This window comes from Brachyistius frenatus, unplaced genomic scaffold, assembly GCF_029030835.1.
Source record: "Brachyistius frenatus isolate BFR_SWC_R1_liver_20210118 unplaced genomic scaffold, ASM2903083v1 Contig_176, whole genome shotgun sequence".
Lineage (NCBI taxonomy): Eukaryota > Metazoa > Chordata > Actinopteri > Embiotocidae > Brachyistius > Brachyistius frenatus.
The window spans coordinates 476,847-483,028 of NW_027210775.1; positions in this window are offsets into that span (position 1 = coordinate 476,847).

Sequence of the window (6,182 nt, forward strand, 5' to 3'; positions counted from 1 at the left end):
ATCCGTTAACCTCGAACACGGTGCTCTTATTGGATTTAGAACCACGTCTTCCATTTTTCCACATCTTTCTCCTCGATCTTCGGATTTTGTTCGTAGCCATCTTTTGCTAGTTCGGAACAGGAAGTGACCATATTTGGACGAGCTGGGGGAGGAGCTAAGCGGTGAATCTAAGTGATCTGATTGGAAACCTGATGATACTACGTCCCGCCCACTGATAGTTGTAACCTGACTGCACCACAGGCCTGTCAATCAAACAGACACGCCCCCAAAAACAGGTCTTTTTGAAGCTCTAGTGGCACTCGGTGGTATTGCAGAAGCTACGAACACTTTTATAAACAGTCTAACATTCAAACTTTCAGCTATGATCCAGTGATGTCAATATCCACTGCCCCCTCCCCCCCCCCTCCTCATGAGCAAAAATGCCTCCTCACGGCATCGTACCTCGGCACGGTGGCGAGGCTTCCAGCTGAAAGGTCACGAGGTGAACTCTGACGTCGCCGCTCTTCGGAGTGGAAAACCTCCAGCAGCCTTCACTTCATTGTGCCTCATTAACATCATCCATTAGCACCAAGCTGCACATTTAGAAAATGGATGTGAATGAATCGGGGCCCCACACAGCGGGGGCTGTCCTCCTCTTCACTCGGTCCGTGACTCATGCGGACGGAAGTTTTTCTCACAAACACACACACACACACACGCACACACACACACACACACACACACACACACACACACACACACACACACACACACACACACACACACACACACACACACACACACACACACACACACACACACACACACACACACACACACACACACACACACACACGCACACACACACACACACACACGCACACACACACACACACACACACACACACACGCACACACACACTATTAAAAACTATTACACCATCAGATCTATCGGCTTTTTTTAAATTAGGTTTGCTCTGAATTGAGCATCTGCCGGCTCTGACTGATGGAGACCACGTATATCGACGGAGTGTTCAGCAGGTTTTTTTGCTCATCGGACTCGAGCTTCGGACCGACGCCGTTAATTGGATGAGAGTGAAGAAGCAGCGAGTTAAGAAAGGATTCATCAGGACGCGACGCGTGGCTTCTGCACAGGAGCCGGTGGAGTCGCCTTAATGGCCGACAGTCAGACTCAACAAAGAAAGATAGCCACGATAATGATGAGAGCGATATCCTGACATATTTATTCAGCCTCTCTGTGCCAGGACACACCGGGTGTTTTGTTCCACTCATAATTTACACTAATGCACTGACACCTCAGCCGGTAACGTCCCGTCACCTGGGAAATAAAGTGCGACGCCGCGGTCGCACCTCTGCAGCTCGCTCTCCTCTCAGGCTCGGTGTCTTGGGGGCTGAAAAAAAAAACCAAAAAAAACATTTACTTCCTGCTTCCACACAAAATCGCTCTACAGCAACTCAACACTGTCGGCCATTTTGTCGGGTCTACAGCTGCCGTGCAACGCTCACACCCCACGATGGGGGTTTATAATCCCCCGAACGGGAGATACAAAACTGTACATCCACTAGTTAGTGTTTAATGGAGTTGTGAGGTACACGAGATGTGCGGTGACGTATGAATAATTAAAAGAAAACAACTATCGGGGTTAAAATGGCAGGAAAATATTTAAGTGGAATTCCAATGTACTTTTTTTTTCATTAATAAAAAACGCTGCAGGGAGACGACAAAGTCAGAAGCTGTGCTACAAACTTGAGTCTTTATGAAATCTTTATGACTGAAACCAAGAGGTTGCAAAAACCTTCAACCGAAGGTCAACAGCCGACTCTTCATATGTAAATCTGCGACCTCTACTGTATATACGTCTGGATTTTTTTCCAAAACTATTAGGAGGATGTTAAAATACAGCGAAGTGTCACGTGACTACCTGTCGATGGTGACGTGGTGTTTCTAGACCGGCCTACGTTTTGTCACAACACAAGTTTGCTGCCATCTACTGGATTCAGTTCACTTGTGTTGGCATGGTGCCAAATGACAACACAAGTCACCTCAGGGCACTTCATGAAATACCTCCTGCTCTCCAAGAGGGAGGGTCCAGGTTCAAGAGGCGTTCAGGTGCCATCTCCCACTCGGAAGGTTGGAGCTTTTCCCGTCTCCCAGGTGCTCGTGAACACACCATTTACTAGGCCACGTTAATCTATCTAGGAAAGTTAAATGAAAGAAAATTATTCATGGATCTGCCTCGTGATTTGGATCCGCTCCAAAATTTCACAGGCTCTTCTTCAACCTGTGCGACACGCTTCCACCAAGTTTCATGAAAATCGGGCCGGAAGTTTTGCTGTAATCCTGCTGACAAACAAACAAACAAGTAAACAAACTTTTTCCTCTGTTATAGTTACTTTAAATATTATATCTGGACATAAAAAACATGATTATAAAAAAAACACATGGCTGGAGATGATTGAAAACCGTGTCATGTTGATTCATTCTTAGCGGTTCCTGTTTTTGGTTTATTTGCCCTCAAAATTTCTCATATGGTTTCATTTAAATAACAGTTAAAACCCCAGAGTTCAAATTATTGAATATTTTCACAAAAAGGCAAATATGTTTCTAAAAAGAAATTAATTCAACAATGCGTCACTGAACAGATTTGTCTTTCTCGTCCCATGAATCATCTCCCTTCAGATTTATTAACTTTAGATTCATGCACTTGTACTGACTTCATGTTTTCATCACTCTTGAACTAACGGGTGCATAAATCTAAGTGGGAAGCGCTGAAGTATTAAATATTCATCACGGTTATCTTTTCCTTTAACTGAACCGTCTCTGAGACTCTCGTTCCTTCGCCGCTGTAACAGGTAATCTCTCCCTCTCCTTTTCTTTCCGTCCTCATTATGAGAGAAACTGTTATAGTTGGCAACAGAATTAGCCGCTCGGCCGCCACTGAGAGCCAGAAAGAAAGTAAGAAGTGGGTCATAACGCTGAGGGGGAGGAGTGGGGGGAGGGGTGGGGGGAGGGTTGGATGAAAGCACAGGTAGAGAGGAAGTACATGAAGGCTGGGAACTAAACCAGGAGGGTTTACCCAGAGCTGAGGAATTAACCACATGAATATGTTAAAGCAGAGAGAGGAAATCCCTGAGACGTAAACACCAACTCATGATTTATGGATTTATAACGTCTTCTTCTGATTTGTGAAAAGACAACACCTCCTAATATGTAAACAATTCAAATTCATGTCTAATTAAGATTAGAAGAAATTACAGAGTTGCAGCTACAAGTGAAAAAAATCCTGCTTTCAATATATATTTATATATATCTGTTGACTAATTGATTATTGAGTTTGTTGTGTTTCAAGCAGAAATGTCAAAAGGTTTCCTGGTTACAGCTTCTTATTTGGGAAGATTTATCCTTTTTTCTTTCTCTTTTTGTGATTGGAAACTGAATAACTTGGACAAAACAAGCTGTATGAAGACGCTTTTGGAGATGTATCGGAATTTTGCAGCATTTGATTAACTGGTATCAAAATATTTATTAGCTTAATGCCAAATCAGAATACCGGAGACAATTGAAAGAAAGATTATGAGGCCCCAAGTTAAATAATACAGACCTGTGATATAACAACTGAGGCTGCAACCTTTAGATGTAACAGATGACTAATCGGCTAAATGATTATGCAATCTATCGATCAATACAACCTGCTGGTCTCAGCTGAAGTCATTTATATTAATGCTTATGTTTATTTTTACATTCCGATTCGAAACGATGTTTAAAATCATTTACTGCTCATGTACATCTTTGTGTTATTTGACATTATTGTTTTTAAGTTCTTTAATTATATTTCAATTGTTTAAATAATTAATAAAACGGATTGATTTATTATTATTGTTGTTGCTGTTAATATATCTTCTGTCTCTAAACTTGCCCCCTTTTTTAAGATTTATATACAAATATGTCTCTTTATGTTTAGAAAAAAAGATATACAATATTTATACTAACACAATATCCAATACATTTGTAAACAGCAGAAATAATACAATGTAAACAAACAAAGTTACTTTAAAAAGAAAAAAAGAGCCAAAGAGAGAAAATACCAAAAAAAGAATTAACTGTCTTTAATGATATAGGCTACATTTGTACATTTCTACAGCAGACTTTCAGTAAGACTAACTGCCAATTAGATAAAAAGACAGAACATTTTTACCTGTAACAACTGAAAAACTGGATAAGATGTCAAAGGCTTTGAAATTAAATACTCAATGTAAATACTCAGTTCATATTTTGTCCCATTAAATAATAAAAAAAACATTTCATATTTTGAACAAACAATGTGAAATATAAATTACATTAAAGCACCTTTTTCAAGAATGAGGATATTAAAATAAATAATTGGCCTTTCCATAACAAGACAGTACAATTTCATGGTAGTAATATGTAAGGCTGTGCAGTCACTCTGAACACTCCTGCCCGATGATGTAAAAGGGGTTCAACACATACAGTACATCATGACACGTGTGTGTGTGTGTGTGTGTGTGTGTGTGTGTGTGTGTGGGGGGGGGGGGGGGCTCACGTGACATCCACCATCAACCGCCAACAACTGTGGTTACATTAGAAACACCTGTGAACCTATGAATGTGTGGCTGCATCAGCAATATCAAAATAACAAACTATTGCGAGCGATGTACAAAATTTTATCCTTCTGTTCCGTCTTTGACAAAAAAAACAAAAAAAAGACCAAATAAATGTTTAAAGTGAAGAACTGAGAAGATTGTCACTTTTTTAGTTAATTCTTTTTAGCATGTAACTTGGTATTGCTGAAAAATCAGTGGTTCTCAACTGGTGGGTCGTGACCTAAAAGTGGGTCGGGGAGGGGTGGGTCCTGGATTTGTGCATTAAACAAAAAGGAGAAAAAACAAAAACATTGTATTTGGAAATGTAGAGAATTTCTGTTGTAGTGCTTTTATTTTGAAGGGCCCATTGTTTGCATGACGGGTAGTGTTCGCAGCAGTTGTTTTCCTGCCAGTGTTGTCATGACGCTAACGGCAAAAATGAAGGTAGTCGTATGAGTTGTTAGCTCTCAATTAAAGGTTCGTAAACCCCATTAGGATTTAATTAAAGCAGTTTAATTTCAATTCTTGAAACTTGATGAGCATCGCCAGTTAGAATTTCTTTAAAAAGTGCACGTGTAATTTAATACACGTCTTATGTTTTTAAGCCCCAGTTGCACTTCTTTTATACATTTTATGTACCTTAGAGCAGCTCCAAAAAATTTGGGTTGCAACTTAATGACTTAATGAGTCCTGAGGCGAGACCAAGTTGAGAACCACTAGTTTAAACGTGTTGTCTTAGTTTACCAGCTGGGAGAACTTCCACTACAGAGATATCTCGTGTTGTACTTTCCCTCGATCCATTAAGCACAACTGGCCTGGAAAAAAAAAAAAAAAAAAAAAAAACATATTGCAGTTTCTCCCACAGGTAATCGAGACTTCATGAAACACTTCTTCGTCCGAGAACACATCGTTTCGTGTCGAGAAATGAATTTTTCTGTACACTGTTCATGCACTAATGATCTTACTCAAATCTGGCAAAGCAACCGTCACATGATTCGGGGAGAACGACACCTTTCAGCTTTGATCCCTCAAGACCTGCCCGCCAAACAAACAAACAAACACACACACACACACACACACACACACACGCACACACACACACACACACACACGTACACACACACACACACACACACACACACACACACACAGAGAAAAGAGCTTACTGTGAGTATAAAAAAACGAGGGCTTCGACAAGTGCTTCAAAAAGTCACAAGAACATATCAAAGACCGAGGCACAAAGCTGCCTTTTTAAAACCCACCAACATGAGTAGCGGCGACCGGTCGGACGGCGGCTCCCGTCTCTACTGCCTCACACGGAATAGAAAAATTCATACATCTATGTTACAGTACAGTAAGAGGGCTGTCAATGTTTACAGGGCCTGCAAGCTTCAAACTCTGTCACAAATATATTTCAATTCTTTGTTCTCTTAATGCATTTGAAATTTGGTTTTCTAAGCAAATCGTCGTAGATATTCATTTCATTTTTGTTAAAAATCATACAGTAATTAAAACACTCCTGCTTTACATAAAGCCCTGTGCGACTCATTTGTAGATTTAACAGTCCATCAAAATAATGT